Source organism: Chlorocebus sabaeus, chromosome 26 (genome assembly GCF_047675955.1).
Source record: "Chlorocebus sabaeus isolate Y175 chromosome 26, mChlSab1.0.hap1, whole genome shotgun sequence".
In the NCBI taxonomy this organism is placed as follows: Eukaryota; Metazoa; Chordata; class Mammalia; order Primates; family Cercopithecidae; genus Chlorocebus; species Chlorocebus sabaeus.
In genome coordinates this window covers 38,136,201-38,163,958 of record NC_132929.1, presented here as the reverse complement: position 1 = coordinate 38,163,958, position 27,758 = coordinate 38,136,201, and the positions used below count along the sequence as shown (strand labels likewise).

General features: G+C 43.5%; 1 protein-coding gene across 4 annotated transcripts in view; it reads right to left on the bottom strand.

The window, feature by feature from the left end:
* Positions 1-27,758, bottom strand: part of TLN2 (talin 2) — a 451,144-nt gene that overhangs the window by 247,007 nt on the left and 176,379 nt on the right. For 2 of the 4 annotated variants that reach the window (XM_073012205.1, XM_073012206.1), the window contains one exon: positions 2,671-2,746. The exons of the other annotated variants lie outside the window; for them this stretch is intronic. The gene's annotated coding sequence lies outside the window, so the exon portion shown is untranslated. The remainder of the gene's footprint in view (positions 1-2,670; positions 2,747-27,758) is intronic. 4 annotated transcript variants of the gene reach the window in all.

Here is a 27,758-nt window from a genome sequence, read left to right as displayed (position 1 = left end):
GCAGAGGAAACCCATGTGAGGCATACCAATTAGGCAGTAAACCAACAGTTGACAGAACAGAAAACAACTAGGTAAGTCTGTCAAATTTCATTTAGGTTTCCCAGAAAATCAGAATGTTAAGACAAATGAAAGCCAGAAATCACTAAGGGAGAGTTCCAAAGGACTGCACCACCATATTCCAATCAACACAGAGCACACGTAATTTCTCAGGACGCTCAGAAGCAGCTAGGATTGTGCAGGCTTCTTGGAATAGGTATTGCCGCTCTTCCCCACATTATTTTGCTGTGCTAAATAATTCAGTCCTTTACTCCCCCTCTGTCTTCCTCCCACCCTCATCCTCACACATATCCCCATACCCCAAGGAGAAGTAAACAGAAAGCAGTTTTCCATTTCCCACAGATGACGGCTTAAGAATCCACCCGGAACACTCCTTTCAGATCTGAAGTCTTGGGAAAGGCTTCAATCTGATGTGTTTCCTGTCCACTGTGCCCCAGGTCTTTCAGCCAGATCGGACCACTCAGCACCCTCTGTGGGTCCTCAAAGGACAATATCCACCCCTAGATTCTCAGATGGTCCTCTGCGCAGGCAAGCTCTTCTCCATCCTGAGCACACCTGATTTCACTGTCATCAGCTTGGAACTCTGGGCTGTGCCCTCGACCTCCACACCCAGCCCGGAGCTCCTCACACCCAAGGTGTGCACTGGTCTCCTTGGAGTCTGCTATTCCACTCGCCTCATCCCTGGCTCTCAGCATCCCCACATCCCAGGCAGATACATATCTGTCAGATCACACCTGGCCAGAGGCTGCCTCACAATGGTTGGAAGGAAGGAGTCTGCACACTTCCATCAGGTTACTTAAAACTGTCCAGTGTTGTCTTTACCTTGACCGTGGTGTGACTCAAAGCTAAACTGGATGTTCTCATAAATGGGCCATTTTTACTCAAGGTTCCCAACAGAATCCCTTCTGTTTGGTCCTCTGACCTCTCCAGTCTGACCATGCTAGTGGTCACAGCATTTTCTGGAAACAGGCAATGTATAAGTAAAGTAGCTTTCTTTCCTGCGTCAGAGGAATGATACAGTCTTAGAGACAGAAGGGCCCTCAGCAGTCATGTGCCCCAGTATTTCCCAAACACCAGTTCTCAGACCAATTTTGGTTAGTCTATGGCTGCTAGTCACTGGACTACAGAAAACAAGGAAGACATAAGAAATAAACAGCACTTTCATAATGCTAAATATGTACAATCTAAGGACAAATTTAGGAATAATCCTATTCTTTTAGTATTATTTTCTCTTCGGCAAAATTATATTAGTAGATGGTAGTTATTTTGTGAAAATAAATCTTGGATTATTAAAAACTCCACATACAAAATACAAAAAACAGTATGTAAATATATAGTGAACCCTCATTCACTTATCCAGATTTAATCATCAACTTTCTTTATATACAGCCAAAAAAATTAGAAATAGGTCCTGAAATTGTTTTTCCTATTCCACAAAATTTGAAAGTATAGACATGACCAGGTAAGGCCAATTTACACCTGAAGAGAAGGACACCAAGATTAACTAACCTGTCCCAAGTTCTGCAGCTGGTCAGGAACAGAACTGATACATCTGGGGTGTGCCACGATACAGCTACTGAGTAAGAGCATCAACTAAGACCGGCAGAAGAACCCTATGTCTCTTCCCAGGATACTTCATACACACTACTTGGGATCACACAACTCTCCCAGGACAACCAAAGCAGGAAAACAACAATCTACAACCAAAGTTTACTTTATCTCATGCTAGACAATTGTTTCCCAACCATGGAGGGCTCCAGGAACTACCAGCCAGTTTCAGTTCAAAGACTACCGGAGATATCAATGACAGACTAGATAAAGAAAATGTGGTACATATACACCATGGAATATGATGCAGCCATAAAAAAGAACAAGATCATATCCTTTGCAGGAACACGGATGGGGCTGGAGGCCATTATTCTCAGCAAACTAATGCAGAAAACCAAATACTGCATATTCTCACTTATAAATGTGAGCTAAATGATGAGAACACACAGAAACAAAGGGGAAGAGAGAAGAACAACACACACTGGGGCCTACTGGGGCATGGAGGGTGGGAAGAGGGAGAGGATCAGGAAAAATAACTAATGGACACTAGACTTAATAGCTGGGTGATGAAATAATCTGTACAACGAACTCCCATGACACAAGTTTACCTGCGAAACAAACCTGCACGTGTACCCTGAACTTAAAATAAAAGTTAAAAAAAAAAAGACAAAAAGACCACTAGAAGTTTCTGCATTAATTCCTTACCCAGCACTTACCCCCTCAAACCACCCTAAGAGAAGATTTATGAAGCACACCAGGGTGAATGAATGAGAATTCGCACTATAAGGTCCAATATGATTTAAAAAAAAAAAAAAAATCAATAAAAAAACAGCTACTCAGCTACTCCTCTGGGCCCCTACCATCACCTCACCAAAGTACCAGGAGGAAAAATCAGACAGGAATGGAAATATTAGGACCGGGCACTCTATACACCTGCCTCGCAGAACCACAGGAAGATCAAATGAGACAGCATAACAGACAGCAGTTTTAACATTTTATAAAACTATACCAATGCAGGGGGTTGGCCAATTGATGAGAATAAAGTATCTTTGCTAAAGGACTTACCTTAAATTCTCAGTTTCTATTAAGAGTGGATTTCCCTGAATATATCCTGAAGCATGTGAGAAGCCTCCTGCAGCACCTAAAATAATCATCATCATCATCAGAATCAAGTCATGTTTTTGAAAAAGAATCTCAATCTATACATCTGGTCATTTCCCCCACACTAAGCATGAAAGGAAATAACTCAGGAAACAATGAATTTCCGCCACAACACGTGGGATGGGAATTTTCTTTACCCACAGGGAATTCAGGTCCCAAGACACTTATTTTGAAGACCAAAATCATGTTACTGCTGGCAAAGAGACAAAACACATTTTCTTCTTGTGGTAGGAATGCTTTAATGGCTTTGAATTTAAACAAAAACCAAATACAGACACATCCACCTCCCTCAAGGTCGGAAACAAAAATCTCAGGCACTGCACTCTGCTTCTTTTTAAAATTAGTTTACACGAGGCGCTCTTGTCTTCTTTTTTTTTCCTATTTAGTTCCTCTAACGCATCTGTGAAGTGGTCCCTTCTTGATTTTGCTGTTCCCATGTGGCTCCTGGTTCTCTAAGGCACTGGGAACTTGGTCTGTGGAAACCCAATTTGAAGCAGAGAAGCGCTATAAGCAATTGTAGAAATCAACAAAATGGCCTAGCCACAGTTAATGAACAGGCGCCTGCGTAAGAACATGCACACATATCTACGAAACAGAACATCCAGATACAGAACGAAGGATTCATATGAAACAGTCCCAAGTACGTGCAATCAAATCTGGGTGTACGGCAGACTAGTTAACAAACGGTGTTGGTTAGCATTTAAGAGAAGAAAACTCTACATCTCTCTCTCCCTACCTATGGAACAATAAACTCAAAATAAAAGGTTCCTTTATTTTATTTTATTTTATTTTATTTTATTTTATTTTATTTTATTTTATTTATTTATTTATTTTTTTTTTTGAGACGGAGTCTCGCTCTGTCGCCCAGGCTGGAGTGCAGTGGCGCAATCTCGGCTCACTGCAAGCTCCGCCTCCCGGGTTCACGCCATTCTCCTGCCTCAGCCACCCTAGAAGCTGGGACTACAGGCGCCTGCCACCACGCCTGGCTAATTTTTTCGTATTTTCAGTAGAGACGGGGTTTCACTGTGTTCGCCAGGATGGTCTCCATCTCCTGACCTTGTGATCCGCCCGCCTCGGCCTCCCAAAGTGCTGGGACTACAGGCGTGAGCCACCACACCCGGCCTTATTTTATTTGTTGACAAAAGTATCGTTTTTAAAATTTCTGTTCTATTTTTGCCATTCAAAAATTTTAGATTAAAAAAATTGTTACTAGCTACATGTCTCAGTCCTTTATACTTCCATATTGTGGTGTCGTTCTTAAAAAGGCCTTTCCTATCTCATATATATATATATATTTATATTTATATCATATATATATACAAAAATATATATATATATATATTTTTTTTTTTTTAAGACAGAGTCTCCCTCTTATTGCCCAGGCTGGAATGCAAATGCACGATCTCAGCTCACTGTAACCTCTGCCTCACAGGTTCAAGCAATTCTCCTGCTTCAGCCTCCTGAGTAGCTAGGGTTACAGGCGTCCATCACCACACCCAGCTAATTTTTGTATTTTTAGTAGAGACGGGGTTTTACTATGTTGGCCAGGCTGGTCTCGAACTCCTGACCTCAGGTGATCCATCCACCTGGTTCTCCCAAAGTGCTGGGATTACACACGTGAGCCACTGCACCTGTATTTCTTTATAGTAACAAAAACAGACTAAGATAGTCTTAAAAATAAACAAGAAAATTAATACTCCCTTCAAAATGGATAAAGAAAATTAAATTTTTCATAACAGTCTTAAAAAATATAACAGCAAGAAACATACGAAAATATAACAACTATACTAACAATAAAAATATGTAATTTTAGGCCAGACGCAGTGGCTCACGCCTGTAATCCCAGACTTTTGGGAGGCCAAGGCTGGCGGATCATGAGGTCAGGATATCGAGACCAGCTAACACAGTGAAACCCCATCTCTACTAAAAATACAAAAAATTAGCCGGTCATGGTGGCGGGCGCCTGTAGTCCCAGCTACTTGGGAGGCTGAGGCAGGAGAATAGCATGAACCCAGGAGGTGGAGCTTGCAGTAAACTGAGATCGTGCCACTGTACTCCAGCCTGGGTGGCAGAGCGAGACTCCGTTTCAAAAAAAAAAAGTAATGTAAGAAAATGGAGACCTTATTTGTACTTATCAGACTGGTAAAGATGACAAAGACCAACAATAAATAGCCAATGATATGGGCAGTTTCATGAAGGGAATATAAATTGGAAACGTCATTCTGTAGCCACCTGGGAGATTATGTCAGCGTATAAGTTGGCATGCCCTTTGATCCAGCAATCGTACTTCTAAGAATTCACTCAAGGTAGATAATCAGGGAAGCAGAGAGATGGATACACATGGCCTTGTTTGTAATTATGAAGGGAGGAGGATAAATGCCCCTAAAGGCCCACAGATATGAGGCATGTTGAGTGAGCCACATAGACATTGAAAACAATTTTGGAGGTCTATATTTATTGATATGAAAAGATATCCATTATATACTTCTGAGTGAATAAAATAGGTAAATGACCACATGCAGTATGATTCATTTGAGTGTGTGTATTCTTGGATGTCCAGAGGGATGTCTAGAAGGATGTTTATCAAAATAGTTATGATTCTGGTTATCAAAATGTTAGATGATTTTTACTTCTTATGCTGTTTGAATTTCATAAAATGAACAATCATTATTTTTCTAAATACAATGGAGCTACTTAACTTTTAAAATCTCATGTTGAAGTTAAGGAATATACGACATCAATGTCCACTCTCCTTCTCTATCAATTTTTCCTCCCTGACTTTACTGACATTCATGCACACATGTGCTCTTAGTGAACACTGGGTAGAGAGTTAACCTTCCTTGAATCAGCTCCCATTCATTCCTGAGGGCCATGCCACCCCTTTGGGTCCCTAAGATACTCTATAGCCCTGTTATAAATCTCCCTTTCACTTATACTAGATAGAGTGAGTGTGTTACTGTAACCAACAGAATCCCATCTAATACAGTGCTTCTTTTTCCTTTCCATTTCATCTTCTCAATCATCCCATACCATTTGAAAACAGAATAATCCTGTAGTCATATGAGTGAAGATTTACCACACAATTTCAACTAATGTTTATGTACCACAGCTAAAGTAACTGAAGAAGCTCAAAGCTGCTATGAAAACAGGCAAAAAACTATTTCAAGAGGCAGGTAGATTCATTCCTGACTAACAAGGGAATTGATGAAGAGATTTTCTGAAGAAGAATAAAAACAAAGGAGACATAATTGTACAGATGGGCCATTCCTTGTGGTTAAAATACTTTCCATTATGTGTAACCACTTCACAGATTTATTTTTATTGGGTTATATTTATATATGAAATAATTTTTTCTATGGAGATTATAAAATACAGAAATGTATCCCCATAATGGGCCCATAATGTTTACTTTATCTCCAGCAAACAAATTTATTCTTCTCATTTTCCTTTATTTGTAAAAGTTCAGGAGTCCCATGTAATACATGTATCTTCATAATGGCATAATTATAAACTTGGCTAAAAAGTCATAACTCCTTGTAGATGCACAAATCTTTTTATAGGTATGTTGGATATAAAGTACAAATCTAATTAACCCCCTTCATCTGCTGGCAGCTTCTTCTTCCCCACACAATTTTCCTAGAAGTTAGACAAAGGACAAGAACCACTCTCCAATTTCAGAGATGAGCAGTCATGAGACTTAACATAGATTAAGTAATCTGTGACTCCAAAGCGCAACACTCCCCCACCCCACCCCCAACACACGGGCCACCCAATGTGAACTGCTGGCCTCTCTGTTCTGACCCCCTTTAGCGTTAAACAAGTCCACATTTGCCAGGGAGATGCATTAGGATTTACGAGACAAAACGTTGCATTTAGGGAAAGCAACAGCACAGCAGTTAAGAGGAAGGTGTCCGATCCTGGTTGGATCATTTACTAGTCATCCAGCTGGGTGTGCCTTAACCTCTCTGTACCTCAGTTTCCTCTTCTGTAATAATGCCAAGGGCAGCTGTGAGGATTAAAGGAGATATTATATCTGATGCAATCAGCAATGCTCAATAGTCACTGAGCTCCCTTGAGCTCCAGCTCAGGGGGTGCGATGGAAACAGCTCATGCTAGAAACTCATTCATTGCCTGATCATAACAAGGTCCCTAGAGAACGCTGAGACAGAACATGTCTCCATGGAAGCACACCTACCTGTTTAAAATGCTTATTATCAACATGGATAAGATACATCCAAGTAAATAGGAGCTTATTTCAAATAAGGAGGAGCTTGCTATTTAAAGGAAACTTGCTTTAAAGTAGCCTTCTCCAGAGTAACATATGATAAATCATTTAGCAGCTCCCATCATGTGCCTTTTCTGGATTATTCTGAGAAGCACAGAAAGATGTGAACAAAAGTCTACTACCTAAAATGCCGGTCACCAACAGCAGGACATTAAGGCAGGCCTTAACTCTGCTCCTGCATCCCAGAAGCTTAAATACACCTCTCAGAGTCCACGGTTGCTCATCCTAAGAGCAGAAATGATCATACTCATACTTAGCTATTTTGACTATTGTGAGGATGAAATGAGAGATTAGCATGGTGTCTGGAATCCAATAAGTGTTTGGTAAATGATACACCTAATATTATCATCTCAACAGCATTAAAGAAAAAAGACACATATTAAGTAATCTGATGGAGACCATATTTGGCAGTTTTTCACCATGAGAGTTTTATAGACTGGTTTTCCTCATTTTACTTGGCTTAATCCCCACAGGAATGCGCGTGTAAGTTGAAGGGGATGTGAAGTGTGCAGGATGTATGCAGCTGAACCCTCACTATGCGCTTTAGACCCATGCGGCCAAGAACCCATTTCTCATCAAATTCCATTAAAAGGCAGGGAACAGGGCAACACCACACTCAGGCTATGCCCTGACATCAACTGCATGTGCGAAAAAATCAGAATATGGGCTCATATGGGCCCCAGCCCACGTGTTTTTGCTCTCCAAAGTTTTAAAAAAAGTGTTTTTACAACATAAGACCAGGTAAAGCAGAGAAAATCCAATAGGTTTAGCTGAGGATGAACAAGCATTACTCTTGGCTTGAAACGATCACTAATTTTTGATATATTTTATTACTAATCAGTCAAAATCATAAAATCCAAGAAGCAAACAAATAAACCAAAAGTTCTTTGGCAGCCGTACACAGACATGGGAAGAGCTGAGGAAAAATTTTGAAAACAAAATTTCCCAACTTCCACCACTTGCCAAGGACTTCCTTGTTTTTGCTGAAGTCTTGAGAATGCTGTAAGTCGAAGTGTAGCCCAGTGATTAGAGTCCAGCTCTGCTGGGTCAGAAGACAACTGAGACTCCATGGGGAGATGCCCAATGCTCTGCTCATGGCTTCCCTGCACTGACTTTCCAGCTTGAGGCTGGGGGTTGGGCCAGGGTCAAAGGAAACTCAGTGAAGAGCAAGCAGACAGCGTCAACACCCAAGGACCTCAGAGATGACAATATGCTACCTTGCCCTTTTGCAGGACAAAGAGAAGAGAGTAAGCCCTAGCAGAAAAGCCCCAGAAATCCTTTTGTATTGCTCTAAAAACAGCATTCCAGCAAACTAGGAGGTAAAAAGTGTCACATGCAAAAAAGATTCTCAGTATAAAGGGGGGAAATGCTGGTTTAAACAAAATTAAGGAGTTTCTCCAATGCAGACTATTCTGGATGTTTTTACATGCTCATGTTGATTTTCAGTAAGTAGCTCTAACCTTATGTGTGCACAGATTTCCTTTATTTTTGTGGTCTACGTCTTGGGACAAGTGTCCCATGCAATACTTTGGAAAATAATGTTATAACTACTTCTTTTATGTAAATAATTGTTGAAAGTTCATTTTGTACCACTACATTCACAATTAAATGATTAAGCACAATTCATATAAGTAATCAGGTAATGGTGCCAACAATGTCAACTCAAAGTAGCGTAAAATATATGCTTACTAGGAGGGCAAGAGAAAAGGTCTCCTTGTACTGCTTTAATTCACACTGTCTTTATGAGCTTTTCACAACAAAAAAAAACAGAGGTGCCATGAATTCTTTATGGTTCTCTAATTCCCTGACCCCCCCCCCCTTAAAATTTTAAAAACAGTTATAATAAAAATAAATTAGTAATAGGTGTAACTAGAATGGAAACTCCATGAGTACAAGAACTCTCCTTGGTACAGAGCCATATCCCCAGCCCTTGAACAGTGCTGGGTACCAGGATATCCCACAAATATTTGACTACATGAATCTAAGAATGAATAAATAAGCTGTTCCTAAACATGCTATTACTACCTCATTTTATGAACTTGCCAAAATATACACTATGCACTTTTATATTTTAAATTGATTTTGAAATGCTCACTATAAAATCATTTTTTATTTCTCTTTTCTGAAAGAAGTTTATTCCCCCATTTTTTTCCCAGCATAGTCTCCCATCTTTTGTAATCCCACCCTCCCCCCCAAAAAAGGAGAGAGGAGAAAAGAGTATTTTTCTTTATAACTTCTGGGTTAGAAGAAACTTTTTGTCTCTAGACCAACTACAATATTCAGTATATTATTATAGCCAATTGTTTTCAATAGAAGTCTAATTAACTAACATTCAAATGCCTAGGAATTTCAATTAGCCAGAGCCACACAGAGGGTCTCCTTTGGGGGAAGGAAAAAGAAACACATTCATTTTTCAGAAAAGGGCAACTCTACAAATATAAGCTTTTAACACTGAATTCCTGAAAAAGCAACTGGTCATGGAATATAGGTATCAAGAAATATCCTATACTATTAAATTACACTTAATATTCTGAACATAATGTTTAAAATAACCCTGAGATGTTATAACACCTTCAAATGGACAACTACAAACCTAACTGTTTTGGCTAAACTCCATTATAACAAAGTCTGGCAATGCATTTCAGAAACATTTGAAACAATTTTTTTTTTTTTTTTTTTAAGGAAGCAGGGGAGGAAAGAGCAGGGATAAAGTGTCTAACTCTTCTTTGGTCATTCCGCAAATTAAATTAATTAAACCCTTCCCCACCCTCAATTCCTTACACAAAGCAGTTAATGGCCAGGGTTTTCCTATTGGCAATCCTCAACTTCTGGTTGGACTATACTCTGATCTACTGTAGCAGCCTTCCCAGGCCCACCTGCTTGCCAGCTTCCTTCCAACAGGTTAAACCAGGTTAACACAGTCACTGGGGTGGGGTCCCCAGTTCCTACACACTCAAGGCCAAGTTCCCAGGCTGCAGATACCCACTTCCTCACCTCCTGCCTGGCCTGCCCTGGGAGTCTGTGCTCCACCACCACTGAGCCAGTGCGCCTCATGTCGCCTGCCCTCTGAGTCGTTTTCCCCTAAGAGGGCTTTGATGCCCACTCTTACATGTCTACAATGGCCTCCCCACACCCCCATTCAATCTAGCTGTCCATCAAGTTCCACCTGCTCCAAGGAGACTTCATTGACCACATCTCAATTTCTGTACTTACAAAAGTTTGTTGAAATAATCTATTTACATGTATTTCTCCATAGACTATGAGCTCTTACAGGGCAAGAACTATGACTTCCCCCATATTTTTATCCTCAGCTCAGAGCACAGTTTCTTATACACGTTAAGTGCTCAATGAATGACTGAAAAATAGTGACTCCAAGAAACTGGGGCAGGCACAGGGGACCTCAAGAAGCTGAGGTACAGTAGCAGGGTCAGGAATGGGTCAGGCGTGTGTGTGTGTGTGTGTGTGTGTGTGCGTACACACATCCACTGAAGTTATGGCTGGCTGATTCTATGATCATCCTCCCTGGGACTTCAAGGTTCCAGTTTAAGCCCTCCTTTTCCTCTCTCAGTCCCAGTGATTAGCCCACCATTCACACTTTTTTCTTTTTTCTTTCTTTTTTTTTTATTAGACGGAGTTTCACTCTTGTTGCCTGTAGCTGGGACTACAGGCGCATACCACCACGTCCGGCTAATTTTTGCATTTTTAGTAGAGATGGGGTTTTGCCATGTTGACCAAGCTGGTCTCGAACTCCTAATCTCAGGTGATCCACCTGCTGGCCTCCCAAACTGCTGGGATTACAGGAGAATCGTTTGAACCTGGGAGGTAGAGGTTGCAGACAGCCAAGATCATGCCACTGCACTCCAGCCTAGGCAACAAGACCGAAACTCTGTCTCAAAAAATCAGTCAATCAATCAATCAATGATTGCCAGGGGTCAGGGGGTGGGCAGAAGGGAGGAAAGAATAGGCAGCACTAAGGATTTTTTGGGCAGTGAAACTACTCTGCATGATACTACAAAGTATCATTCTACATTTTTCCAAACCAAAAGAATGTGCAACACCAAGAATAAACCCTGGCCAGGCGCAGTGGTGCACGCCTATAATCCCAACACTTTGGGAGGCGAAGATAGGCAGGTCATCTGAACTCAAGGAGTTCGAGACCAGACTGGGCAACATGGCAAAACCCCATCCCAACCAAAAATACAAAAATTAGCCAGGTGTGGTGGTATGTGCCTATGGTACCAGCTACTCGCAAGGCTGAGGTAGGAGGATCATCTGAGCCTCAGAGGTTAAGGCTGCAGTGTGCCTAATCTCACCCTGTACTCCAGCCTGAGCAAGAGTAAGACCCTGGGAAGGAAGGAAGGGGAGGGGAGGGGAACCCTAAGGTAAACTATGGTCTTTAGGTGACAATGATGTGTCAATATAGGTTCATCAATTATAACAAATGCACTACCCTGGTGTGGGATGTTGGTAATGGGGAAATTAGGGGTGCCGTAGATATAAAGGAGCTCTCTGTACTTCCCACTTAATTTTGTTGTAAACCCAAAACTCCTCCGAAAAAATAAAGTCTGTTAAAAAATAAACAAAATATTTTTTAAAATACAGAGAGAAAGAAGTGTGGTGCCACAGATGCCACCCAGACACTGAAGCCAAGGAACTCCCTTTGGGGACTCTCACCACTGCAGGCCAGGGCCTGGGAGAGGTGTAGAGTGACACAAGTTGGCTTGGCCTGGGGAAACAGACATGGAGGATCTGGGATCCTCCTGGCCAGGTAGAGATCCTTTGACTGTATCAGAGCACTCCGGTTGAACAGGGGCTGCACACACAAGACTCCACGCTCCTAGAACTGACCCTGGGAAGGTGCATCCTCCTCCATTTTTATTTTCACTGCCACCCTGACCATTAGCTGGAGGGCTATTCCTCCATGCTCATAACCTCAGGAACTGCTTCCACAGTGACACGATCCAGCCGCAGGACATGCAGAGGGAGAACGTGACTTCCTCAAGTGGTGAATCTCACATGATTTTCCTTACCAGTGGAAACTCTGCCATCTGTAATGAAGTATCTCAGGTCTGTAGCTAGGAGAAGGAGGGGCATCCTCTTCAGGGGACACGTTTCTATGAATACTCACACTGGCTCCATCCTCCAGCCCACAAAGCCTGGCTGCCTGATGCCATGAGCCAACACACCACAACGTAAATGTAACAGGAAGAAACAATCAAAGTGTACTGAGTCTTCTCAGCCCCCAGCAGCCTAAGATAAGTATCACAAACAAGAACACGAGGTCATTTGAGAGGATTCGGCTAATCAAGACTGAATTAGATACTCAGGTATACATAATGTGCAAATCAGAATACTCACTTTCCATAAATAAAACCTGTCACCACTTGGCCCTGATTAGCAGCTATTGTAACCCTCAAAATTTATCTTTCCAAAGTAATTTTTCTGTGCTGCTCTCTCTCACCATGTGAAGGCTTGTTTTCATAAAACTGCCACCTGATGTATTTCTCCAAAAGCTAAATTCCTCTTCTCTTCCCTCACATGGCCAGCGATTTTTTGCATATTCACTATGGCACCTCTCATTCAAAACCCAAACCCCTCCTAACAAACTGTACTTCTTCTTCTCAGTATATTGTAAAAATTAATTCTCCTCAGCCTTGTTTCCCTCCTCCTGGCCCTGAGCTGTCAAACCAAGGCCCCCATTTTCTAAGATGCTCTTTCCCCTGTGGTTCCTCCTACTCTTGCATTTCTCTAAATGTTCATGGGTTTTGTAGGTTTCTCCGTATAAAATGGCAACTCATTCTATCATGTTGTCTTCTTTCTAACAACCAATCCACAACATAGGCTGCTAAGACTACACAGAGAAGGAATACTCAAGTGCCCAGCACCGAGCCTGGCACCAGGTCACCCAGGGCCAGGGCATCCTTGCTCCCTGACGCAATAAGCCCTCCATGCCTCACTCCACTCCCCTATAAAAGGCCAATTCCAGGGCCTCCCTCACCAGCTGATGCAAGGGACACATGAGCACAGCACACCTGCAATAAATGCTGACTTTCTCTCCCTCCCCACACGCGGCCTCTCAGCTCGCTACCTGGAATCAAATCTCTGTGAGCAGGATGGGGATTCACACCTTTCCTGTATTTCTTTAAAGCATTTTCATGAAGTGGAATATGCAGGAGATGGGGGGGTTTTTTGTTTGTTTTGAGACGGAGTCTTGCTCTGTCACCCAGGCTGGAGTGCAGTGGCACAATCTCGCTCACTGCAACCTCCACCTCCCGGGTTCAAGTGATTCTCTTGCCTCAGCCTCCCGAGAAGCAGGGATTACAGTCATGTGCCACCACACCTGGTTAATTTTTGTATTTTTAGTAGAGACAGGGTTTCACCACGTTGGCCAGGCTGGTCTCAAACTCCTGACCTCAGGTGATATGTCTGCCTCAGCCTTCTAAAGTGTTGAGATTACAGACGTAAGACACCATGCTCAATGGTATTAAATAATATTTTCCAGTTCCTGGTGGTTCTGGTTCTCTTTGGGTGATGAGATTTTATAACTTATTTACCAAGTCATGTACTACATACGTGTTTAAAATTTTCTTTTAAAAAAGTTAAATACATACAATGTTGATTGTGGCACTATTCACAATAGCAAAGACTTGGAACCAACCCAAATGTCCATCAATGATAGACTGGATTAAGAAAATGTGGTACATATATACCAGGGAATACTATGCAGCCATAAAAATGGATGAGTTCATGTCCTTTGCAGGGACATGGATGAAGCTGGAAACCATCATTCCCAGCAAACTATCACAAAGACAGAAAACCAAACACTACATGTTCTCACTCATAGGTAGGAGTTGAACAATGAGAACACATGGACACAGGCCAGGGAACATCACACACTGGGGCCTGTCATGGGGAAGGGGAGCATTAGGAGAAATACCTAATGTAAAAGACAAGTTGATCGGTGCAGCAAACCAACATGGCATACGTATACCTATGTAACAAACATGCATGTTGTGCACAAGTATCCCAGAACTTAAAGTATAATAAAACCAAATTTTAAAAGTTAAATATGTACAAAACAAGGAAAATATCATCATGAACCCCTATGTACTCATCACTCAGCTTCAACAATTACCAACTCATGGCCAAAATTATTTCATCCTAGACCCCCATTTAATTCCTTCCCAGCACTCACTGGAGATTATTTTGAAGCAAGTATCACATATCAGATTTAAATGTAAGTATTTTAAGAAGTAGTTTTTTGTTTGTTTGTGGTTTTTTTGGTTTTTTTTTTTTTTTTTTTTTTTTTTTTTAAGACAGAGTTTCGCTCTTGTTGCCCAGGCTGGAGTGCAATGGCACTAGCTCGGCTCACCGCAACCTCCGCCTCCCAGGTTCAAGTGATTCACCTGCCTCAGCCTCCCGAGTAGCTGGGATTACAGGTGTGCACCACCACACCTGGCTAAAGACAGGGTTTCTCCATGTTGGTCAGGCTGGTCTCCAATGCCCAACCTCAGGCGATCCGCCCACCTCAGCCTCCCAAAGGGCTGGGATTACAAGCATGAGCCACCATGCCCAGCAAAGTAGTATTTTCAATAATAAGAAGCATAACAAAGCTGCTTTCACTTAGAAAACAAATTCTCTACTCATTAAAGTTACAGCCATCTTACTCTATCTGATCCCTATGGCACACAGTAAGACAAAGGTGACCCAGGAAAGACACAGCAGGCCTTAGTTGATTCCTGGTGGCACACAGCTGGCCAGGTGACCATGGGCAGGACACGCCTGCCCTCCCAGACCTCACTCCCTGGGGCAGAAACCAGGACACGAGGACTCCTATTCCACCCGCCTGCATGAGCCCCTGCTCTCATGGGACACAAGGACTTTCTACTTCTCCATTTATGTTCTCAGTGTTTCCCTCGGATTTCCAGAATCAGCTCCTCTACGGAGAGTAACTTAACTCGTACTTGCTCTTTGTCAAAAATAGAATGAACAAATATATATATTCAAATAGCAAAGTCTTCTCCAGGAACAAATTTCCTCCATATTACCCTTTTATGTGGGGGGGAATCATTCCATTATCCTTTTTTCCCCTCCAGTGTCTTAAAATGCAAAAAAAAAATACAGAGCAATGTCTTACTCATGTCTCTGTGGGTCTCTGTCCTTATGGGGCAAGTACCAGCAATTCTCATGCTCCATCCCTGCCCCTTGGATGAGATTGCCAGTCTACCCCACACAACTCACCTGCTAAAAAACAACCGATGCATCTGGCAGGGGCCTTTGGGGAGGGTGCAATTCCCGAGGGTCCACTGCTATCCCCTCATAGTAGACAGTATTCCTCTAGATTCTAATTCCTTTCCACAAATGCATAAACATGTTACATATCATCTCACCATAAATAGTATTATTTGAACACAGCTTTATTTTATTTTATTTTATTTTATTTTATTTTATTTTATTTTATTTTATTTTATTTTATTTTATTTTATTTTTTGAGACGGAGTCTCACTCTGTCACCCAGGCTGGAGTGCAATGGCGTGATCTTGAACACAACTTTAAAACAAAAAAATTAACTCAGGCTTCATTTTTGAATTGTTTTGTACACTTCCTTGAATATTCCCTGCCAATTCTAAGATTTAAATATTTACATGTTCTAGTAAGACAATCACCACTACCTTAGAGCATAAAATATCACATAATCACCCCACAGACCCCTGCAGACCAACAGTCAAAACACTCTATTGCTATTTTAAAAGGCAGTTCCCAATTCCTACTTTCAACCTTACAAATAAACAGAATAAGACAAAATTACATCTGACTGTTATGAATTGGGATACTGAAATTTCACACTAAGTAGTTGGGAAAATACTCAAATCCATGATTCCACCACAAGGCAGGGAGGGTTGGGCACGTTCCATACACCTGGAGAACAGCCACTCACTTGCTTTCCACTGGTTTTCAATGGATGAAGTAATGAACATGGAATTAAACTAGAGCTTGAACACTGATGAAGCTTAAGTCACACAAACCTTCATGCCCGACCTCTGCAGGGCAGTGGACTTTACTGTGCTTCCAAGAAGTGTTTTCTGAATGGTCATCAGCGAACAGAAGAAGTTGGACTAATTTTTTTCTTTAAGTGATTCCATGGAAATTGATGAATTAAGTAAAACCTCCATTATTTAGTTCACACTACCAAGAGGTAGTCACTAGTTTGTGACTAGTCCACAGTAAATACAGAAATTGAGAGTAAACACTTAGAAAATTCTATATAGCAATTGGACAAAGTGATTTACACTGATTCTGATTTTTTTAAATGTGCTTGTATATTTTTTTCAAATATTTCATTTTTATTGAATTTTGCAAAAGTTTATCAGCCTGAAAATATTTTTGTTTGTTTGTTTGTTTTTGGAGATAGGGTCTTGCTCTGCCACTCATACTGGAATGTTGTGGCACAATCTTGGCTCACTACAGGCTCAACCTCCGAGGCTCCAGCAACCCTCCCACCTCTCACCTCAGCCTCCCAAGTAGCTGGGACTACTGGCACATGCCACCATTCTGGACCAATTTTTAAATTTTTGGTGGAGATAAGGTTTCATCATGTTGTGCAGGCTGGTCTGGAACTCCTGGGCTCAAGCGATCTGCCCACCTCAGCCTCCCAAAGTGTTAGAATTACAGGCATGAGCCACTGCGCCCAGCCCTGAAACAGATATTAAACTTTCAGATTATTTCAGAAGCACTCATCTAAGTCAACCCACCAGAATCTCCATTTTTTTTGGCAATCTCCTTCTACATTTGTAGGAGGTAGGGAGTGGCAAGATAAACAGAGAAACTGAGCTGAGACTTTATATTTTTAGACAGAAAAAAGCTAGGATTAGGATCTGTAACACTTATATTTTTATATCTACAACTAAAATGCCAAATTTCTTCAATTATAAAATGCCATGAATTATAAACCACACTGTGACATATAATACACTGTTGATGGGTCCTGATTTCAGAAATAGAAAAATTTATACAAACGAAAGTTCAAGTCTGGAATGATCATACTTCAATAAGCAAAAACATCAAGTATTCATTATACTCATTACACACACGCAAGGAAAGAGTCTTTTTTTTTTTTTTGAGACAGGGTCTCACCCTGTTGCCCGGGCTTCAGTGGTGCGACACAGCTCACTATAACCTCAAACACCTGGGCTCAAGCAATCCTCCCACCTCAGTCTCCTGAGTACCTGGAGCTATAAAAGCATGTACCACCATGCCTGGCTAATTTTTTCATCCTTATTTTTGAAGAGGTGGGGTCTAGTTATGTTGCTTGGGCTGGTCTTAAACTGCTGACCACATGTGATCCTCTCACCTCAGCCTCCCAAAGCACTGGAATTACAGGCTAAGCCACTGCACCTGGCTAATCATGTTTTTTAAAAGCCTTCCAGGTTGAAGTTAAAGGCAAAAAATTTCTAGATGAACAAGAGCCCATTACTAAGCATCAACTATGCACAAAACATCCCAAGAGACAAGAAAAATGAAGTGACAGTCCCTGGAGAATTCATAATTGAGATGGGAAGACAGATGGTACCTAAAATACCAAGGAGTTGAGAGTTAAGCAGCTTAAAGCCTCAAATGACTTGCACTGGTAGTCACTTCATTTGGTCCCAAGGCTCCTTCCTTAACCCCGCACCAAAGATGGGACACCCAGGAAGGGCTGCATTTTTTCCCCGCCTTTGACCCAAAGTTGAAGGCACGTGCAGGGCGTCAGGTGGCTGAGCTCCCAACCTGCCTCCAACTTTAATCAGATAGCTGTGAGCTTGGGCAGCTATTTCCCCACTAAGCCACTGTGTCCCATCCACAGAAAAGAATAATAAAGCATCCCTCTCAGGGTTCTCGGGAGGGCTCCTTCTGTTGGAAAGAAAGCAAGAAAGAAAGCAAGAAAGCAAGCAAGAAAGAAAGAAATTCAGGGATTTGGGCAACTTGTAGACTGAAGGGAAAGAGCAAAAGGGAAGGCAGAAACCATGGACTAGGGAGGGAAGGGGATTGCTGGGGAAAGGAGACCCTGGAAGAAATGGGAAATGGGCAGGTTATTCCACCCCCAGGCTGGAACATGGCCAGGGAGAGAGAAGGGAAGCTGGGTGCATGGCCCTATGGGACCCCTGTCATCCATGCAAGATAGGAGGAGGGTTCTCTATGAAAAGCAGGTGCTGAAGAGGAGGGGTAAAGAGCTGCATTTTTCCTGAAGAAGCTGTGTGCTCACTGGGGCCCCTAGAAGGATGAATGTGGGAAAAGGGCTGAGCCAAGGTAGAGGGTCTTCAAATGAGCTGGCACCCATCTCTAATGATGCATTCAAGGGCTGGGCCAGTGGGAGGGGGGAGGAGGCCACAACACCTGCATTCTCCAGGGCTCAGATCTCTCCATGGAGCCAGGTAAAGAAGGAAGTGAAGACAGGGGTGGCTGCCAGAGTGAGAAGACAAGGAGGAGTTTCTTCAGGGAGGTTCTGAGGAGGTCAAAGAGCTGGTGAGGGGTGTGATCAAGGTGGAGCATGTCAAGGGAGCAGCATTTCTGGGGAAACCACACCTGGCTCAGGATGCAGTTATAAACACGGTTGCTGATTGGAAGGGAAGGCCCTTACAGACAGGTAAGGGTCAGCTTGGGGGCTCAGCTGTTATGGGTTGGCCTGCAGGGGCACTGGAGCCACTAGCTATGAGAAGAGAGGCATGGGAACTGGGAAGGCCCATGAACAGGGCACCAGCTCCATGGTGACAGCCAGGCCTTGGCCAGGGGAGGACAGCACAAGGCTGGGAGGAGCCACGGGGGCAAGACAGGAAGAGCGCAGCAGGAGGGGGTGGCGAACAAGCACAGAGCGCGGGATTCCAAAATGCAACAGGGGGTCAGGTGCCCACAGATCCCGCCTCCAGACCCAGGGTCAGTGGGGGTATGGGAGGGGGCACAGACTCCCCAGAGAGGCCTGCAGGGGCAACAGCAAGGAAAGGCAGGGGCCACAAAGGTGGCTTGCAAAGAAAGCGTCAGGAAGCATCGATCCAGACTCCGTTTACTCTCTAATGCTTCAAGCATTAGTACATTTTTATGTACATCCAGAACTCAGGCTGGTGCCAGATATTGGCATAGAAAAGTCTGACAGAGAGTAGATCCAAAAGGCTCCATCTAAGGGGGCAAAATGGCTGGCCTGTAATCCCAGCACTTTGGGAGGCCAAGGTGGGAGGATAGCTTGGGCTCTGGAGTTCGAGACCAGCCTGGGCAACAGAGTGAGAACCTGTCTTTACAAAAAATAAAAACAAAAAATTAGCTGGGTGTGGTGGCACACACCTGTAGTCCCAGCTACTCAGGAGGTTGAGGTGAAAGGATCACTTGAGCCCAGGAGGTCGAGATTACAGTAAGTCATGATTGTGCCACTGTACTCCAGCCTGAGCAATAGAGCAAGACCCTGACTTACAAAAACAAAAAGGAGGTGACAATGACAGCAGCCCACCCAAGGGCAGGCATGGGGGAAGGAACTGTCAAGCAATTCAGGACACCCACCAGCTGAGCACTACCCTTAAGAAAGTGCTATGCCCAGTGTCAAGCCAGAGAACCTGGAAAGAAGAGCATAACAGGGAATTAGAGGAAAAGCAGGTTATCTACGATGTTCCCGCCAGGTGCCCGGCACAAGGCTCTGCACCCTCGCCTATCAGACGCAAAGACACAAAAGATGACTTCCAGGTCTGTCCTGCCCTTGAAGATTTTGATTACATGAAAAGGTTTTACAGGGTGGACCACAAGATATGTAAGAGATATATCAACCAAATGCAACAAATGTTTAATATTGAGGAATGTTTAGGTGTAATGGTGGTTCCTTTCTTTGGGGGGATTATAATCGTGTTTAAGAAAAGAGCCCTTCGGAGGTGTACACTCAAATATGTACAGATGAAATGATGTGTTGTTGAGGATTTATGTCAAAATAATCAAGTGAATGGAGAAAGGGGACTCTAGTTAAAACAAGATGGCTCATGTATTGAAAACTGGAGACAAGCTGGTGCATGGGAGCCTACCGTTCCTTCTATTCCTGCAGATGTTTACAATTCCCAATAACTAGCTAAAAACAGGAGGCAACACATGAAGGTAAAGCACCTTGTTTTTAACTTAATTGTGTCAGTATGACATTACTACAACAAGCTCAAAACTCTGAAAGTGTGTTTTTAAAAAATGATAAAAATATGTAAGGTTTTAAGGGTAGATGGACAGTTCCGTAGGGATAGAGTCTATTAAGTTTTCTAAAGAAGCAAGACTGCTGGCTGTAAAAAGTGCAGTCATGCTTGAGAAGGTCCAGGAGCTACATTTACCCAAAGAGCACGTCACCTTGACATTCCAGTTTGGCACCTTCTCCCCAGATGACATGAAGTAAGTTTGACTGACTCCCAGGAGTGATGGGCAATAGACTCCTGTCATGCTTTGCTGCCTGGCTGAGGAATAACGCAACCAAAACGTGCCAAGTGTCAGGCTCCTCTCCTGAGCGCCCTCAGTGCAACTGGCATCTGCATTTTAAAACCACTGGAGGAAGAGCAATAAGCCTGAAAAGGAAGATAGCTAAGACCTGCTCTAAAAGTGAACGGCCTATCATGTTGATTGATCATCACCAGCTGCCTTCACTGCTGTGAGACCCACATTATGACCGGCTGACTACAACTGGGTTGAAAAGTGATCCTTAAGAAGTAAGTGCAAAGGTTAAGGAACCCAACTGCCACTCCTCCCTACACACACACACACACACACACACCCGTACGTGGAAGCTTCTTCCACTACGCCACCAGTAGTACGCTTACCACCTTGGAGAAGATTGGCTTAGCCAGTGGTTCTCAACCAAGGGCAATTTTCCCACACAGGACACATTCAGCATTGTCTGGGGAAATTTTTGGTATCCACCACTGGGGCCTAGTGCTGCTGGCATAGTTTGTAGAGGCTGACGCAGCTGCTAAACATCCTCTGATGGTAAGAACAGCACCGTATGACAAAAAATGATCTGGCCCAAAATGTCAACAGGCTAAACTTGAGAAACACTAGCTTAAGCAACCAAAATTAGGGAAAAGAGAATATTCAGACTTGTTCAGAGAGGTGAGGGAGACAGGGAGAGTAGGACAAAGAAAGAGAAAGACAAAGAAGAAAGGAGAAAGAGCACTGCCTTCCAAACATCCTTTATTTATCTATTCCTACCAGTATTTCCTAACCAGATGTGGGATTTTATGCCATACATTCTGGCATAGCTCCCTCAGAAACACAAGAGGGGCTAGATACTTGAATGACTACAACTGCCAAGACAAATATTTGCTTTTTTCCAACGGCCATGTTTACCCAAGATTATTCCCTATTGTTGAACTAGAAAGCAATAGACTGTTGACACACTTGGAACCAAGCCAGGGATCCGCCTGGCACCCTCCCCATGGGTGGGGCGGGGAGAATGTGGTCCAGAAAGGCCAATCCCTAAAAACCTCCTAAGCTTTTGGATCGAGCCACTTTGAAACCACTGTGGAAACGCATTCACATCAACAGGGCAATCCTGTTGGTATGTTCAATGGCCCTGAAGAGTCTTGAGAAGAGGAAAGAGGAGGAGCGCTGGCATAAGGAAAAGCAAAGGGAGAGGAGAGATAGAGAAGGAAGAGAGAGGACAGTTATCACCAAAGAACTGAACAGAGCTTTGACAGAGCAAGGCAGAAAGGGAAAACTCACACAAAATTACTTCTTCATCAACTGTAGCTTTAAAGCCAGGAATTAACTTTAGCTTGATTATTAACCCTGAAACATAACCCATACCTGACCTCCACAATGACAAATCCTCGCTTCTCATTTGAATTATACTGTTGGCATTCACGTATGTGGAGTGTTTATAAAACTATTCCGGTAACTGAAATTCAGCCTTGCCTATCCTACACAATCACAAAATTTCTCTCACGTGCTACCCAGCTTCTGTTTTCCACAGCCATTCCCCTTTACCACAAAAATCCAACCACAGCTACAATTACTGCCACTGAGTTCACCGGCTTACACAAGAAGCCAAGAGAGATATCTGACTCCAGGCTGCACCAACCTCATGCGTGAGCTAGAAGTGCCATCCTTCCAGAAAATCTGGGTAGCAGAGTGTGCCTGAGAAGACCACCCTAGCACCCAGGCGATCCTGGGCACCAAATGCCAGGCTAACCCTACCTCACGCTGGGAACTTTCTGAATCTCCCAGTTTCTCCTAAGAAGGAAGAGAGGCTCTAGAGCCAGGTCAGGCCAAATATCTGTGACTTGGGTGCCCAGAGGGGACCCTTTGGTCTTCCCATGAGAGCACACCTCCACCTCTGGCCTGTAGGAGTTGAATGGTGGCCCCCCTAAAGATATACCTACATCTTAATTCCTGGAACCTGTGAATGTGACCTTATTTGAGAAAATGATATTTGCAGACGTAATTAGGGCTATGGAGAGGAGAGCATCCTGGATTACACAGGGGGCTCCCAAATCCAATGAGAAGTGACCTTAGAAGAGACAGAGAAAAAACACAAAAGAACAGGCAGACTGTATGAAGACAGAGGCATAGTGTGGCGTGACACAGACACAAGACGAGGAAGGCGTGAAGCCACCAGCAGCTTAAAGAGGCACAGAAGGATTCTCCCCAGAGCCTTTGAAGGGAGCATGGCCCGACAGACACCCTGATTTGGGACTTCTGGCTTCCAGAACCGGGAGAGAATAGATTCCTGGTGTTACAAGCCACCAGTTGTGGTCACATGTTACAGCAGCCCTCAGAAGCTCATACATGCTCTAACACTGGGGTTATCTAGCCTCGAGATTCTGGAAGGACCTGAGTGGGGTGCATGGGCATCCTCCAGGTGCTTCTTCCAGCAGCTGCAGGAGAGCTCAGGAGGGCAGGGCTGGGGAATGTGTTCCCAGCCCCAAAAGCCCAGGCCAAGGATATTTTCCAAAGGACAAGTGCAAGGGCAGGGTCAATGGAGAAGGTGTTTCCATCTGTTGAGAGGCAGAGACTACCCAAAGAAACACACTATTCCCAGCTGGTCAGTGAGAAAGGTACCCTCCAATGAGTGGCTGTTATCACCCATCTCTGTTGCTAACACAGACTGATCACTCCCCGTGGGCCACGGACCGTGCTTCCAACATTCCAAAGAGAGCTACTTGTGAGTCCTCTGAGTTTGATTTCATCACCCTGCCTTTTCTTTAAATTGTACCTCTTACCTATAGACCTAAAAACAATCGTTCAATGTTCCATTTAAAGAAATTGCCGCTGCTGGCACCCTCCTGAGGAAAATGAAGCATGGAGAGAGTGCGATGGTTTGCTCCAGGTCACTCAGTGGTGAAACCAGAGCCACGATGGAGGCCCAAATCTTCCACCACTGCCTGCCCGGGCTCCAATCTACCTCACCCACGGCAGGGAGGTTTGTCCCCTCCCCTCCTGCCGCTCCCTCCTGCTGCCCAGCCCTGCCAGCCCCAGTCACACTGGGACAAGGATCATGTTCCTTGCCCAAGCCACACTCGATGCCCAGTCCCCTTTCCCTTCACCACCCCCCCCCCCATTTTATAGACCTTAAACAATAACTAGGGACATAAAAATGCTAATATCTGCCGTTGTGGGCTCAGAGAACTCAATTCAGTAGGGGATACTGACATTGAAGCAAATGGCTACAAGGTACAGACTACGGGGGAAAGGGAAGAGGGAATTTTGGAGGTCCTAAACTAAAAGGCATCATCTTCGGCATGCCTGGCTGAAGTTCATGATGTGCCACAAGCCTACACATTTCACATTCAAGCAAGGTCCCCTCATTTTTTTCCCCCCAAGACAGAGTTTCACTCTGTCACCCAGGCTGCAGTACACTGGCATGATCTTGGCTCACTGCAACCTCCACCTCCCAGGTTCAAGCAATTCTCCTGCCTCATCCCCCCCGAGTAGCTGGGATTTCAGGCTTGCGCCCTCACGTCTGGGTAATTTTTGTATTTTTAGTACATATGGGGTTTTGCTATGTTTGTCACACTGGTCCCAAACTCCTGCCCTCAAGTGATCTACCCTCCTCGGACTCCCAAAGTACTGGGATTACAAGCGTGAGCCACAGCTCCTGGCCGGTCCCCTCGTTCTTTCTCAGCAATGCCATTGCCTTGGGGGAGACTTTGTCTCCTAATGGCTATTACTCCCGCCAGCATCTTGGAGCTCAAATCCACCCTCACCATGCCTCCAGGTGTCTCATGACACAGAGAGGTTTACACTATTTTTTGGTCAGTGCAATCTTTTAGGGAAGTACGCTGACAATGTGTTCCAAACTGCAAACATCTTTGAAAATGTCCAGGGCCTTGAACTAGTAATCACAATGTTGCCGATTTAACATTAGGAAATCATCTCAGGTACAGAAATGCTTTCACATATAAAGATGCTCAACATTCATTCTTTATGCTAATAAGGTCTTGGAAACAACTGAATGATCTGAAAGAAAGAGCTGGTTAAGTCAACCATGTTTCATACTCCCGACTGGATACTACTTAGCCAGTAAAATACTGTTTACAAGAATTTGAGAAAATGCTTACTTTATTAAAGTGGGGAAAAACCAGATAACTAAACTGTACTTATGATCGTAACTATGTTGACTCAAGAAATAAATTAATGCCATGGGGGCAGAACCTGAAAATAAGTTGGTCAAACTACAAATTTTTTTCCTGAGAGGTGGGGGCTATGGGTATTTTGCTTTTACTTTCTAATTTTGTATATATTTTCTATAAGAAATAAGTGTTACAATGACAGCAGATAAAAATATTTATTTATTTATTTATGTTTAAAGTAGGCTGGGCACAGCAGCTCATGCCTATAACCCCAGTGCTTTGAAAGGCTGGGGCAGGAAGACTGCTTGTGCCTGGGAGTTTGAGATCAGCCTGGGCAACAAGGCGAGGACTTGGACTGAGGTGAGAGCATCTCTTGAGTTCAGGAGTTTGGGGCTGCAGTGAGCTGTGCTTGTGCCACTGTGCTCCAGCCTGGGCAACACAGCAAGACCCAATCTCAAAAAAAAAAAAAAAAAAAAAAAAAAGGAAAGGTTTCTGTGGCTTCTCAATGTTGCCAGGGGTTTTTTAGAAAGGAGTATCAGGCCTTCCCAAATATGTGCTTACTTCCCTCCTAAGCCTGGCCATCCAGTTCCCCTACACCCCATGCACATCCCTCTACTTTCTGGCCATATTTAACTACTCCACATTCCTAGAACTCACCTTATACCCCTCACCTCAGTGTTCTTACACACGTGGGTATGCACTTCCCTTCTCTCTCCCATGGGAATGCAGGCTCCAACAGGGTTTTTAATCTGTTCTAAGTCACTCCTATAATCCCAGTGCCTAGTGAAGTCTCTGGCACACCAAAAATGTTTGCCAAATGGATGAACAGAGAAGTACTGATGTCCTGCTCATCTAACTTTTTCCTTCTAACTTTTTCCCCAACTATTGGCCTCTCTTGCCCCCATCTCAACCCCTCACCAGGAGTTATCCTGCTCACACCTGTGTGTTCTCAGGGATATAACACATACCTAGTCTAATGGAACATTTGCCATGCTTCATCTCAGCCATTTCCTTACTGCATCAGCAGCAACCACACCAGATAAACAACGAACATTTATGCTTGAGAGTTTACATGGGTTTACCTCGTTCTTCCTCACAATAACCTTAAGATGCATCATGCTCCTCATTTTACAGATGAAGAAACTGAGGCTTAAGAGGTAAAACACACACACACACACACACACATACACACACACACAGCGCTAGTAAACAGCAGAGCCATCCAACTCCAAAGCCCGGCCCCTTGACAATGCTATGCCAGGGCCAAATGCCAGTTTCTCTGTCTATCCTACACAGTGGACTGCAAACTTCCTGAGGGCGGGAAATACTTTTTATTATTTGAAGGCTGACCAACACTGCTGCACACAGCACATATTCAAATATTTGCTGATTTAAAACATAGGAGGATGGATGTCCTTCATGTAGACCACATTAATTCATAATGTGAGACAACCCTAGACCCACAACTAGAAGTTTAAAGTGTTTGTCTAGCAGAACAAGGGGAGTCAAATAGTTTTAAGTTCATTCAAATGAACACTGGGCTATGTAAGGAATTTAAGGGTCCAACTGTTGCCAGGCAGTGCCCCTTAAGCAATCCAGGAGTACTTCATTACCAAGTGGTATGTTAATTGCTGCTCTTAAATATCCATTAGCACAGATCCCCTAAATCCCTCTATTGGGCAATAATGCCTGAAATTTGTGTCACACATCATATTTCAGAAACGTCTTTTAGAAATATCATGTCAGTTTAGTGCAATTTATTATGTATATACTTTAATGTTTTTAAATTGTCCCTATAGCTTCTAAGTTAGATGACTTTCATTATCCCAAACAAATGAAATTTTACTGTACAGAAAGAATATTGTAAATACTTCTAAAAATGCTATTTACGAACTTTATTTACCATAGCAATCAAGAGAGGCTACCTCAAGGGAAAGGTTTTTGTCCCCTGAGTGTTGGCTGGGACTCCACCCAGCATGCAGCCTCTGGGGCGTTTAACACTTATTAACAGCTTGTCTGGGTTTGCTGCTGGTGAATCTCTAGCAAGCAGACAAGCACAAATTAGCAGCTCCCGCATGCATCTCTCCTCTGGGCTAATGATGCAGGCAACAATGGGATATTTATAAGCATTTCTGAGTATGTGTGTGTCAGTGGAGGGAATGCAGTATCTTTTTTTTTTTTTTTTTTTTTTTTTTTTTGACATGGAGTCTCTTTCTGTCACCCAGGCAGGAGTGGAGAGATCTCTGCTCACTGCAACCTCCACCTCCCGGGGTTCAAGCGATTCTCCTGCCTCAGCTTCCCCAGTAGCTGGGAGTACAGGCACCCGACACCATGCCCAGCTAATTTTTGTATTTTTAGTAGAGACGGGGTTTTGCCATGTTGTCGAGGGTGGTCTTGAACTCCCGGCCTTAAGTGATCCACCCTCCTCGACCTCCCAAAGTGCTGGGATTACAGGCATGAGCCACTGTGCCCAGCCTGGGAATGCAATATCTTGCACAGCATAGGAAAAGTAATATACACAGGAAAAACAACACAAAAGTAAAAATGTGTAAGACAATCTATAAGGTATACAATTCAGGGGAGCGGCTAACCTCAACACAACCTTCTGTAGTGTTCACAGAACTTCATCTCTCCTTTCTCATTCTCTGAAATCTTTCCACTTTGCAGACTGAAATGAGTCTTGCCACCAATGTGTGAAAAGGTCACCTCTGGACTGTATCAGAGGCAATTCTGAAAGCTGTTCCTGTTCCCTGGAGTCCAACCTGCCTCCACCCCACAGGCACACCAGAAATCTCCTGCCAGCATAACATTTTTATGAAGTCTCCAGGACTCTCTCTTGTTTGGGGAGAAGCCCACCAGAGGAAGTCTCTGAAGGCCTGATGCTGAGGCACCATCCTGCCTCCTGCCAGCTGTGTGGCTAAGGATTCTGAGTCTCCATTCCCTCATGCGTAAAACAGAGTTGCACAGTGCAGAGCCCTAATTATACCAGGACATGGGCAATCATTTTAAAACTCAAAACACCACCACTAAGTTTTAAAAATTCATTATTTAAAGAAGAAAATGCCCCTTATCAAGTAACTTACTGGATTACCTAGTAGTTACTGCATGCCTGGCACTCGGCTAGATGCTGGACAATACCAAAAGGAGTAAGG